This window comes from Lutra lutra, chromosome 5 (assembly GCF_902655055.1).
Source record: "Lutra lutra chromosome 5, mLutLut1.2, whole genome shotgun sequence".
NCBI classification, from domain to species: Eukaryota; Metazoa; Chordata; class Mammalia; order Carnivora; family Mustelidae; genus Lutra; species Lutra lutra.
The window spans coordinates 124,328,541-124,342,923 of NC_062282.1; the positions used below are offsets into that span (position 1 = coordinate 124,328,541).

General features: G+C 34.4%; 1 long non-coding RNA gene across 1 annotated transcript in view; it reads right to left on the bottom strand.

Moving 5' to 3' along the window:
* The window catches only part of LOC125100287 (uncharacterized), a 244,801-nt gene that overhangs the window by 48,129 nt on the left and 182,289 nt on the right, over nucleotides 1-14,383 (bottom strand). The window lies entirely within an intron of this gene.

The following is a 14,383-nucleotide window of genomic DNA, read 5'->3' on the forward strand; positions in this document are numbered from 1 at the left end:
ATACTCTTGTTTGGGTACTGACATATAGGAAAACTGAGAAAAGGTAAACCATTGAGGATTCCTCCTTCTTGTTGTAAATGTTAGGAGACTTTTTCCTCAAGCCAAAATTAGAGGGCTTATTCTTGACCACCGCTGGTCAGGGTCCTTGTCTGCTTCTAGGTTTCAGGCTGCACTAAGGGAAAGTCAGGGTATACCAGTAGGGAAAAAAAGGACAAACTTAACACTCTTTGGGTGATATTTTGAATTTTAGCTTTACGCCTCAATGTACCTGCTACTTTGTACTTTTCAGAGCCCTCAAATAGCTGTTCCATGGACTCTGCCCAGGTATTATATAGCTGTATTCAGTAGGAGAGATGGTGGAATGTGTTTACTTCAGAACTCTTCACCTGATCCTTAATTTTTTTATTTTATCAAAAAGTATAATTGTTAGTCCTAAACGAAAGAGGTCACCGAACTTGGATTTTCAGAGTAACATATTTTTAGAACTCTCTATAACTTGAGCTATTGAATCTTTATTCATGATTTTCCAGTCCATTTTTTTCATTGTAAGCATATGAAAAATCAGTTGAAGTCCAAGTTTTGTCAACTAACCAGTCACTGCATACTCTGGCACTTCCTTTTTTCAGTAAAATAAATGAGCCAGGGCAAAATATTTTAATATATTACTTCCAATTCAAATCATTTCATTTAAATTTCAATTTAAATAAACTAAAATCCCCATATTTAATCTTTGTTATCTCTCTATGACATATTAAGCTTGGCTTCTTCTTCTTCTTCTTTTTTTTTTTTTTGCTTAATAAAAAAATATGTTCAGTTCCAGGGTGCCTAGGTGGCTCAGTTCGTTGAGTGTCTGACTCTTGGTTTCCACTCAGATCATGAACTCACGGGTCTTGGGATTGAGCCTTGTGCCCTCCTCCACGCTTAGTGGGGAGTCTGCTTGAAGATTCTCTCCCTCTACCTCTCCCCCAACTCTTGAATGCTCACATAAGCTCTCTCTCTAAAATAAATAAATCTTAAAAAATATGTCCAATTTCAGGGCACCTGGGTGGCCCAGTGGGTTGAGCCGCTGCCTTCGGCTCGGGTCATGATCTCAGGGTCCTGGGATCGAGTCCCACGTCGGGCTCTCCGCTCAGCGGGGAGCCTGCTTCCCTCTCTCTCTCTCTCTGCCTGCCTATCTACTTGTGGTCTCTCTCTGTCAAATAAATAAATAAAATCTTTAAAAAAATATGTCCAATTTCATATTAAATTTACCTTATTAACTTATATGCTGAAGCCAAATGCCTCTGGTTTATGAGAGCATGTTGTGCACATCTTTTCCTAATTCCACATTCACTAATGGTATGTGAGTAGCTTGGATTCAGCTGGACTAGGGGTATTTGAACAACGAAATCATCAAATGGTACTGGAAAATCCCTCCAAACCCCATAGTTATTAAACATTTATCAGAACAACACTGCTTATGATCAAGAACAGGAATTTTTACTTCATAGAAAAATGATTTTATAGAATATTTCAAAGATGGCAAAGGTTAACAAAAGGTAGATTAGGGCATAGTTCTAGCATATATTAAATATATTGGTTCTGGCAATACAATCTACTGTTACAGAATTTGGCTATAATTTCTGAAACACTGCCTAGCATTTTCAGAAACCCTGTCAAATTTTGATTGCAAATAAATTAAAACTGTACAAATAAGTTGTAGCTTACTTGGCCAAAACCATGGCTGTTTTCTTCAAAGATTCTATTGATCACTCTAGGAGTAAGGCTTGCAAATGTTGCTTATAGAGCAGTAGGTATAGCTTACATGCCATATCAAGCTACAAATCTAAATTGGGAGAAATTAGTGCAGCATCTATAAGAAATTTCTTTACAAGTAATCGTTAAGTAGATCTTATGAACATGGTTTGCATGAATCACCTTGAGGGAAAGTAATCTTCTTAAGGGTTCCTCATGTAGACAGAGTTACCAAGACATGTCTCCCCTTTATGTGTTTAGAAATTAACTGGAAGAAGGCAAGAGGGTGGTGCATAATAGTTTTGTATGAGAAGCAGAGAATAATGGATGGCTCTCATCCAAGATACATTTGCTCTGGTGATTTTATCACAGTACCCCAATTCAAGTTATGGTCCTCACATGGAAGAGTCAGACACCTAATTTCATCAAAACAAGTATGGGCTTTCTACCTTAGGAATAGATATATCAACAAACCTGAAGGCTGGTATATGAGAACAGAATACTAACCATATTTTATCATAGTACATGAACGCAGCTACACGAATAGGCAGGCCTATAAAGAATGCCAAGTCATAATCAGAAAATTACTAATTTTAATCAGATGAATTTACAAATGGCATCAGTTCTAAGAGAGTCTGTTCATTTCTACAACAGGATTTATTTAGTCATTGAAACTATAATTATTGGTATCAGTGGGTGAGATAACCAGTGCTGGCTCCACTGAGCTTGTTTGGGAATTTACCATCTCAAATCTATTGGCTAAGGCTGCTGTTGGGATTCATCTGATCAGACAACTTTATCTGATATTCATACTGAAGCATTCTCTCCTTTCTATTACTGTTTTTAGAAATATTACATTTTATATTTATCAAGATTAAAATGAAAGTATTTCTATGTACATACACACACTTGTCTATATTCTTAGGGAGAAATAACAAACCTATTTATATGAGAGTTGTTCTAAGTTTTTTAAAAATTAGTGATCAAAGTTTGGAAGCGTAACATGCCAGGTCCATGACTAGTATACAGAAAATGCTGTAATATACTTATTTATATTTCTTTCTCTCACCCCTACCTCCAAAATCATGTGATGCAGTTAACAGGTAGAAATATAGCAAAATATAAGATTCAGCAAGATAAAACAATCATCTTTGCTGGTGTGACAGTTGTGGTTCTATGGATGCATTCAGAATATATCAGGCAGGAATTCAATTTCTTTGCTTTAAGGTCTGTGGACATCCCTAAGTGAAGACGAAGAAATTCTCATTGCTACCTCTAACCTCAACTAAGATAACTTCACTTTTCAGGTCCTTCACTTGAAATATTCTATTTTCAGATATCAAATTCTGTGACCAAGACCCAAATTAAACTATCATAACAAAGAAATGTGGATATACTGTTTCAGACAGCTGGGAACTGAAATTCATGGCTGCAGCTAGCTTCAACCATGAATGGACCTATGGACTTAAATTAATCTCAGGTCTTTGTCTCTTTGCTCATTTCTTGATTCCAGTAGTCTTTGCTTAGCTTGATTCTTCAAGGATGATCTCTCCACTTGTTGAATAATCTGACTACCAACGCACACCTCAGGAGTCCCTGAGTCTAACATCCCTCTTAGGAGTACATCTTACCTGACAGGTTATACCAAATATACATATATTTTTTCAGCTTGGACTTCATATCAATTTTTGAAACAATGAATTGGCCAGATTATGAGGTTCTTTTGTTGCTCTGACTTGTGACACATCCTAACCTCTCTGTTCATGATATGAATTTGCTTAATCTAGGCTGTAAAATATGTGTTCCCCTCAGGTAGAGAGGTATGAAAACAGATAAATCATCTGATATTCACTACAGTGTATTTTCCAAAGGTATTTTCCATTTGCTCCATTAGATCCATTCTCTACTGCTTCATAATCTGCTCTCTACAAGAAGCAAACCAGGACAGACTAAATTAATGAACACCCTTTCCTCTGTTTTGTTTTTGTCTGTTTCAAGCACTAAGATCCTTGGACTGGATCTGAGGGAAGTAAGAACGATGCTGATTATTTTGTTAGATCCACTCTGTGGAGACACTCAGGCTAACTGTAGGTATCACCTCAAGAAGTTTACTCAAGGTCGTCACTTTTCTCCTGGTGCACTTTTCTTCATTAGTCACCCTGTTCACCTTGACTCATATCTGATGGTGCTATTTGCTTCTTCTTATAAACCCTGTTGACAGAATATGTTTGTTCACTGACCTTCACTGGTTTTATGATTATCTGTTTCTTAATTTCTTAATTTGTCTTTATTATTTCCCTTTTTTATTTTGATCAGTTTTATCATTAATTTGCTGAGTGGATAGTGGAATCCTTACTTTGTGTTTTTTGTTTTTTTTTTTTTAACCTTTCTATATATCTGGGATTTTATTTTCTAATCTCACAATTATTGGTGCCACCAATACCCTTTGGGTAATGTTTTTTCTGAGAAACAGCAACAATTATTCTTCAAATTCTGAACTTTTTCTAATAATAGTTCTGTTGTATTATCTATATAAACAGATAAGAGTGAAATTCTTTTGCAAAACTGTGTCAAAATTAAAACCTTTAAAGAGTACAAACCCCTGGCCTCAAGTAGAATTCCCTATGTGTACATAATATTACAACTTAAGAACTATTCTATAATTAAATGGAAGTGAGATATATGAGATCAACCAAAGGAACTCCAAAAGGAACAAGTTCCATTATGTTTCAAGTCCTAATAAGTCTTATTCTCGTGGATTCTACTTCTGATTTATAGTTCCTTTGCAGCCCACATGCATGACCTCATGAGGAATGCCCAGCTCGCCAAAGGCAAAAAACCCTTCAGCTTTGTACCACCTACTGGTAGAAAATAGCAAGGAAATAGAAGAATCCCCTTGAAAACTAGGGGTGAAGGAAGAGCTCAGTAGACAGAAGTTTAAAAAACATGTCTGATTGCTCAATTCCCTGGAAGTACAGATGATCAGAATCAAATACAGTGATTCATATGCCACTACCCACTTGCTGGTTAGACACTATGAAGTAGAAAAAACACAGTTTATAAACTGGTGACAAGAGGTTTGGGAAGGAGATTAAGTAAAAGGACATTTTACAACAGAGAAAGTTCTTAATGTCAAGATAGGAAAGATGATTGGCTCTGTGTCTGTCTGACAGCCTCTCTTCCCAGAAACCTCTTCTCTTTCTAAATGGCCTCTTGAAAAATTGACTGTGGTGAGGAGTGGAGGTTAGTCGTAGATTTTAAAACACGGTACTTCCTCTATCCAGAATTTAACTAGTCCAGGGCCTACTTGCCAATAGTCATCATTAGCTATGAGCCCCCAATATGACACCATTTCCCTCAGACAAATATGTCACCTGACAGCAGGTTTATTAACTTGCATAGCAGGTTGGTTACCTCATAGACCTTCATATTAGAAATGACAGCATCCACATTTCCTTAGAATAGATATTTATTCTGGTTATAGACCTGTTTTTCCTGCCTATTAATGCTCTATTCATAATCATATTGCCATCATTTACTCTAAATCCCTGTCATATGACAACCTTCAAGCTGATAAAGAGCTGTAGGATATTTGAAGAAGAGAATCAGCAGGGTAAACACTTAGTGTGACTGGGAAGTATCCTGTTGGATGTGTTTCATGCTCTGTACCAGTGATCAGTAGGATAGTGTTCTTTCTCTTAGTAGTTGTGTTCATATCACAGACTTTAATTTTCCATCAGCAAAAGTTTTGTATCCTATTGCCACAACTTTAGGCTCTGATGATTTGGAGTCATGGTTCTTAAAAGGGAAGGATATTTGAACCAATGAACTAAAGACTGATTCCATTAAACCAAAAGCTACACATTTTATGTTCCTTCTGTCACTGGAGCATTAAAGAGAAAAAGTTTACTGTTTGCTGAGCTGATTTGTCTTAATTTGATTTCTATTAATTCAATGGAGGCAGAGAGAAATAGGCCTGGAATTCAAGAGATTCTCTTTTTACATCTGTGCTTTCTTGTTTAAAAAAAAAAAGTCATAAAAAAATAAAACTACTTCACAAAGTAAGACTGTTTAGGGCACACATTCCTTTGGTAATTAATTTTGGAATGTGCCAGGCAAAGAACTATGAATGGCTATTGTGCTAGCTGAAGATGAAGGAATGTGGAAGGGGTAGTGAAAAGGGAAGTTATAGATGCCAACTAAGACAATGTTACTTTTTGCAAAAGTAAGGATTGTAGGGATTATGCAGATTTTCTTCTTTGTTTTTATATATATGTAAGTTTGTAAATATTAACAAATCCATTTTTCATCTTTCTCCCTGTGGCTCTCTTATTAACTAATGTAAATAGTGTCACCAAAAATTGAATTTATATTCAAATTTTCTTAAATTTCAAGATACCCAAGAGGAACAGTGACTGAGCTAGAAAAGAAATGAATATTATCCAGAGATTAATAAAATAGCATATGGGATTTTCTATTTCCCCTTTTGGGACGAAGAAAAGTTTACACCTTTGACTATACACGGATAGTTCTGACATGTTAAGGAAAGCATTATGCTTTTACTTTTGGTCAGAACTTAAAAAATGCATAAAAGGGGTGATACAAATGCTAGGCCCACAAATATGTGCACAATACAGGACCATCTGGTATCTATTAGGCATCACTTCCACCTGGGAAATGCAAACTACATTTTCCAGAATCCTCTTCACTATATGGTTATTGGATAGGATTTCCCTATGAGAGGGGAAGGGCAAAGATGAAGTTCACCACAGCATTCTCACAAGTGCTTGAGAACCACCCTCTTCACCGTTAGACTGAACATTTTGTGGGAGCCTCTCCAAAAGTCCTCAAAGAATGCAGCAGCTTCCAGGCAGTCATTTGAGGGACTCTGGTTTAGTTCTTCAGGGGGAAAAAAAAAAAAAAAAACCCTCAATGTCAATTTTTTGCTAACTTCAGTGACAGCATCTTGAACAATTGACTAAAACTGTCCCTCGATTTTGTTCCTCAAGAAACTGCAAAGTCATTCTATCTTCAGTGAAGAGTTGCTTGTGTTTTCCTGCCTGAATCCAGACTGGTATTAGAGTACAGTTCTTGGAGGACTGCAAACAGAATATATGTTTTCTGTATCTATTTAGTGCTTAATGCAGAATAATTGTTCAACCAACTGTTTGTCTGGGTCAAATCTGTTCTTAACCTCACATGACAAAGAAGTTAAAAAAGGGGAAATGGTAGGGAATTTCAGGAAGAGATAAGACTTTTGGTTCCTACGTTTCCATTTTCCTATACTGAGCAACAGTCAGCCAACAATCTCCTGAGTATTCGGAGGTCTTGAGTTATTTACATAGGCCATGTAGCATTGACTATTTCCCTAATTTTACCAAATAGAATTTCCTTTGATAGCTTAGATCCACTGGGATTCCTGTAAGTCACCTGCCTCAATAATCAAAGTACAAAAAAAAAAAAAAAAAGAAAGAAAGAAAGAAAGACAACAACAAAAAATTTTCACCACTACAATTTCTCTACAATTAAACTAGGAGAGGGTTATAACCCAGGGCATTATTCCAGTTCTGAAACTGAGATAAAATCTTGTAAAGGATAGGTCTTGCATTAGAAATCCTGTTTTTAGTACATATAATACCCTTTAAATACCTTTAAAAGTCAATCTTTGCTATTCTTTTTCCTGAAACGTACATACTTTGACAGCTTTAAATTGTATCTTCATTGAAGTTTTTATACAAGCCATAATACAAAATGCAGAGTTTGACAGTCACATGCATGCATAGAATCCCTTTGATGGCATGGCCCCTAAATCATGTCTGCTTACACAGATTTATTTCATTTTTTCTCCTCTTAATATGACTACAAGTTAATGGAAACATTCAAACTAGGAAAATCGAGATTCTGTGTTGAGGGTAGATAATCTAACATAATAGGAACTGTGAACAGAATCCAGGTTTTATAATTCAATATCAGCAATAGCAACTGGAAAGCAGTAGTAAGAAATTATAAAATTTCACTGACAACATTTTGAGAATGATTCATTCCATTTACTTAAATGTTTTCCACAACTAACCACTTACCTGCAAGACCTAGCAAGATACAATTTCCACTGACTATAATCCTTGCTATTGATTACAAAAGTCCGCTTCAGCTAAACTCAATTGACATTTATATTGTTAACTTAGCAGGTATGAAATTTTAAGGAGTTTATTGCTCGGCCCTGAAGGGGAGCAGCATCACATAACATAAAGGCTTTGATCTGGCTTCTGAGGTAGAAGGAAAGAAAATATATATATACGTGTAGCAGTTCTTTTTTTTTATACAGCCATTTAGCTGCACAGTGGATTACACTGTTTTTATTGGAGTGACTGCACAGAAAAGTACATTTTAGTGAATGGATTTATAAATACACATCATCTGGCTGGGTTCAGCCATTAATAAGTGTAATGGAAAAGGGAAGTATCAAATTAAGCATGATTAAGTTGGGAAACAAGCCTTTTGTAAGTCTAAACTTTTTCTTTAGTGTCTAGATGAGGAAAAAAATTTCCCTGATTTCACAATGTATTCAAGAGATCTGTGTCTAAAATAATAATAAAGGCAGAAACTAGTATGATTCAGGTATTACTGTCTACATAATGTTATTTATGTTATTAAATTTGGGTGGCCCATTTCTGTTTCTATACTGTACTTATATTCCTGTCATAGTAGAAAATAAATTCAATTTCCTATTTAACACTGCCGCAGTACTATTTTAGGGTAAGGTACCCAATCTATGATCCTGCTCTTTTGATAGATTTTATTGTTTCTTTTCATTAATATTGACTAAATGATTATTACTGCCCTCCTCTTTACTCCTTTAAGTCCATTGACTTTCAGTGATTCAATTATTTAGTTACAGCTTCAATCCTAGTCTTAAACAGGTTTCCATTTAAATTATCTCTTCTCTATTTTTAGTTGGTCTGATGTTTAGTACTCATTCTCTTAAGGTTCCCAATATCCATTTCAATATTGTTAAATAATTTTATTTTTATAGATTATCATGAAAACAATTCCCTTTGAACAATTTTCTATATATCAGGTTGTAATAATGCTATTAGTACATAGTATTTGAATTAATAATTCAGGGAATATCTGCTAAAATCTACATTCTATTGAATAAACTGACACTGTGACTTCTTTTAAACAAATATTTAATGTTTTCTCAGCTATTTATAAATTTTTGCAACAAATAACTGGGTTTGAGACTTTGTAAATATTATGACATTCCTTTTTTTTTTTTTTTTTTTTTTTTTTTTTACAATATTCACTGGCTCAGTCCAGAGAGCATATGACTCTTAATCTCAGTCCCCATGTTGGGTGCAGAGATTATACTTAGATAAATAGATAGTTAAAAAATAAAACAAAAATCATTCAGTTATCTTTAACTGAAAGCAATCTCATAATTTTTTTTTTTTAAGATTTTATTTATTTGTTAGAAAGAGAGAGAGAGAGGGAGCGAGCATGAGCACAGGCAGACAGAGTGGTAGGTAAAGGCAGAGGGAGAAGCAGGCTCCCCGCTGAGCAAGGAGCCCGATGTGGGACTCGATCCCAGTACGCTGGGATCATGACCTGAGCCGAAGGCAGCCGCTTAACCAACTGAGCCACCCAGGCGTCCCAGCAATCTCATAATTTAAGGTGTATGGAGTAAGGTTTAATTTGTGTTACAAACTTATTTTTCTATGTACAGTAAAACAATCTTTGCAATATATCCTAAAAATTCTGCTTCATCAGAAAAATATATTTTTAAAATATCACCAGATTGAAGAGCATGACAGTGGTGAATATTTATTGTGTCTTTAAAATGCTGTATAAGTCAGCTAGAAAGAAGCAAGTAACATTGGCTTTTGTGAAAGGTAAGAAAATATAACCAGAACACAAAGCCCATATAAAATAAACTTATTTTGCATGATTCAAGAAAATAATGGCATATGTATCTCACAGGGAGATTAAGAGATAAATCATGGGGTTGTTAATAAACTGGAAAATAAATTTTTACCACATAGAATCACAGCAAATTTTGTGTCTATGCTATTAAAAATTTTTAAATATAAAATGATCAAGAGAAAAAAAAGGCCCCATTTCCCATGCAATCAACCAGCATTGTTGATTTTGAAAATATAAATAGGTATGTTTAAAATTCAAATGTATAAAATGAAAGGAAAAATTCCATACTCCCTTCCACATTTCCCTATCCTTCTTGTCATATGTACCTACTGTTAACATTTTTATTGCATTCTGCAACAATAAACAGCTAGCTAGGTAAATAAATTCATGTCAGCTCTTATCTTTTGATAGAAACATACAGATTTTTTAATACAATTTATTCTTTCAGTATACAGTACATTATACTATAAAAAGTCCACCTGCTGCCTTTTGTTACAGTATATTTTGGACATATTTTCATATCAGCATAATAAAGATCTAACTTTCTCTGTATATAACTATATTATATATATACACACACACTCTCTCTCTCTCTCTCTCTCACCAGAATTTTTAAATAATTTCTGCTCATTAAAATTTACATTATTATACTTTTTTTGCTATTATAGGTAATATTCCAAGACATATCCTCTTGTATATAAGCATAATTTTTAAGTATAATCCTATGACAAATTACTACATCTAGAATCTACTGTTCATAAAGTAACTGCCATTTTAATTTGTATAGACACTATCAACTTTGCCCTAAAGGTGTTAGGGAACTCCTAATTTATTATCTCTCTGTTTTTTTTTTTCTTTCCCTCATTTTCTTTCAATTACCAGGCATCTGATAGTTTAAAAAAAAAAGTTACCTTGTTGGTATTTTTATTTTTTTTAATTACAAGTGAGGTTATATATCCTTCAGTGTATATACTAATATTTCTAATTGCTCTGTTATCTTGCTCTCAATTGGCAATTTATATCTTCTCATCATTTGCCTATTTTCTATATCTTGGTTGAGCGTTTTGTACATTAATATAGTTGTTTGCAAAATACTATTTTCCTACTTCTTATTTCTCCCACGCAGATGCCCCTGTTAAGCTTTTTAAAGATTTGTTTATTTATTTGTGAGAGAGTGAGAGAGAGAACACAAGCAGGAGGGAGAAGTAGAGGGACAAGCAGACACCCTGCTGAGCAGGGAGCCCAATGTGGGTCAGGATTCCAGGACCCTAGAATCACGACCTGAACCAAAGGCAGATGCTTAACCCACTGAGCTACCCAGGCATCCCTTTTTGATAAGCTTTTGATAAACTTCCCAGTTTATCAGTTGTACCACGGAAGAGGTGTTCAGTCTGCTCTTCAACACAGTAAATATTTTTTTTATCAAAATTAAATGATTATTTGGTCTATAAAAATTGAAGGCAGAACATCACCCACTGTTTTAAATTCAGCACTGCATTTCATGTAAGTTTCCTCTTTGGGCTCCTGGACATCCCTTGTGACTTGTAACCTACAGTGGCAATGCTAATGTCTCCCCAGGGAATCCACTGGACTCTGGCTTGCTTTTATTAGGGAGTAGAATACCTTTCTTCAATTTCTTCCATTTTTCAGTTTTAATTCCATCAGTCCAAGTTCATATTTTTGGATAAAGTGATACAGGTGAAGAAAGAACTGAATTACCATTCTTTCTAACAGAACCACATCAGAGTAATTCTATCTTCACATTCTACACAAGCATGAATTCTACAGGGTGGCAAGTGAGTGCTGCAGGAGAAACTCTAACACAAGAAACTGACTTTAAACCTCTGTGGTACTGGTGCAGGGGAGATGCAGAATTCTTAATAATTGCTTTATTTGTATAACTTACTCTTCTTTTCTTGGTAAGACTCCTTTAACAAGGTGTCACATTCTAAAGGAGCATAAATTCAACGCCAAAAGACTCGAAAATGATGTAATTTTGATGCAGCAGGCTTTAAAAGGAAGCCTGGAAACTGGAATTCCATCCTTATACAGAGCACCAATGTTCTAAAACTCATCTTTAGACAGCTTTCCCTTCAAAGTTCTTATCATCGCAAGGGTTGCTCCCTCAAATTTGGTATCTACCCCAATCTTCATTCTGTCTTTAATTAATTTCACCCTTTCACTGTGCAGATATTACCTGTTCTTTGATAAACAGATTTAGTTTCCTTTTCATATAAACCAAATTTGCTTTTCCTTCATTATCTTCATCTATCTACTTCATATCAAATGACAGTAGAACCAGAACTAAGTAGAAAGAAGAAAAAGTGGAATTATCTGAATGAGTACATATACCTTAATATTTTTCATGTTATACTTACGAATCTGTATTTGATATGGGTTGGTCTTATTTTTTTTTTTTTAGCCTAAGCCTGTCACATAAAAAGTCTTCAAATTATTCTCCATACAGAAATTATATCCATCTGGGTTAAACCTCTGCTTTCGGATCAGGTTGTGATCTCAAGGTCCTGGGATCGAGCCCCACATCGGGCTCTCTGCTCAGCAGGGAGCCTGCTTCCCCTTCTCTCTCTCTGCCTGCCTCTCTGCCTCTTGTGATCTCTCTCTCTCTGTTAAATAAATGAAATCTTTAAAAAATATATATACATCTATATAGATTTGCATAGGTTTCATCTGCCTCTTAAAGCATCTTCTGAAGTTATCATTATTACCATATATTACATTAATACCATATTATTAGATTAAGATAAAATATTGTCTAAACCAAGCAGTCTTCTCCACAAAAATTAAATAATAGATTCTAACTCTTTTTTACTTTTTAGTAAAACTGTTTCTTCTAAGTTTACAAAATGTCTAAAAATGAATTTTTTTTCCCAAAGTGAATGATACTTTATATAACACAATATATTTCTTGCAGGGGACAAGAACACTATTTGATGGTATGGAAGTTGTTCTTGTTTTTTTAATTTAAATTCTCAATAAATTCTTCACACTTATAGAATATATTCAAGGTCAACGCTTTATTTGTGTTTAGGATCCAAACTAGAAGAGAATCTAACATTTGTAAAGTTCTAGAAAAGAGAGTTCCCATCATCTACTTGTGCTTCTAATATTTCCTTTATAACCAAGAAAGGATGATTTGGAGGAAAATTTTCTCCCCCCATATCTAAAGTAACAAACACATTATTCTTGGGCATATATCCCCTCCAGAACCCAGCACAAAAACAAGTTATGCAAAGCAAAATCACCATTTTAGAAAAGCCATTTCTAAAATGCAAAACTGTTCTGTTTAGTAATGGCATTTGGATTCATACTATGGGTAGTATGAACATCTATGTATGTACTCAACACTTCATACAAAATCCCTCATCATGTATACATAATTATTATAAAATATGGCTAATTCCTTAGCAATATATTTATGGGTATGTCTCCAGAGGCAAGGGAAACAAAAGCAAAATGAACTACTGGGACAACACCAGTTAAAAAGTTTTTACACAGTGAAGGAAACCATGAAAAACCAAAAAGGCAACCTATTGAAGGGGAGAAGATATTTGCAAATTATATATCTCATAAGAAGTTAATATACACAATATATAAAGAATTTCTATAACTCAACACCAAAAAAACCAAAAAATTTGATTTAAAAATGGGCAGAGCACCTGAATGGACATTTAAGAAAATATATAGATGGGCAATAGACACATGAAAAGATGTTCAACATTGCTTATCATCAAGGACATGCAAACCAAAACCACAGGAGATATTACTCCATAGCAGTCCAACTGATTAGTATCAAAAGGATAAGAAATAACAAATAGAAAAAGAAAACCTTCCTGCATTATTGGTGGGAATGTAAACTGGTACTTCCACTGTTGAAATTGGTATAGAGGTTTCTCAATAAATTAAAAAATATAAATACCATATCATCCAGTAATTCCCCTCCTGCGTTTTTACCCAAAGAAAATGAAAACACTAATTCAAAAAGATAGATACATGCCTATGTTTACTGCAGCATTATTTATCATAGCCAAATATAGAATCAACATAAGTGCCCATCAGATGAATGCACAAAGAATTGGTACACACACACACACATAAGAATATTACTCATCCATAACAAAGAATGAGATCTTACCATATGCAACATGGATGGACCTAGAAGGTACTATGCTAAGTGAAATAAGTCAGCAAAGACATAGGATTTTACTTATATGTGGAATCTAAAAAACAGAACAAATGAACAAAAAAGCAAAAAATAAACTCTTAAATACAGAGAACTAACTGATGATTGCCAGAGGGGAGTTGGATGGGGGAAATAGATAAAAGGGATTAAGAAGTACAAACTTCCAATTATAAAATAAATAAGGTACAGAGATAAAAAATATAAAATAAAAAAACTAAGGCTAATTTATGAAAAAACATTGCTTGAAAACCTTTCAGGATGCTAGTAGTAAATGACACAGGCAAAATGGCAAAGTCAAGAATTATAGGCTGAATTGAAAATTTAGGTATACTTAACTTTTGAGAAAAGTTTCTGAAAAAATATCAACAAGATACAGGACAATGGTAGTTCTAGAGATAGAAAATGTTCGCATGTCAGAAATGAATATTTCTAAACAGTGCATTTGCTACTATATATTCCCAGAAAATTGAAATTATTGTTACGTTTGAGCATTATGAAATTCTAAAATACAAATCTCAAAATACC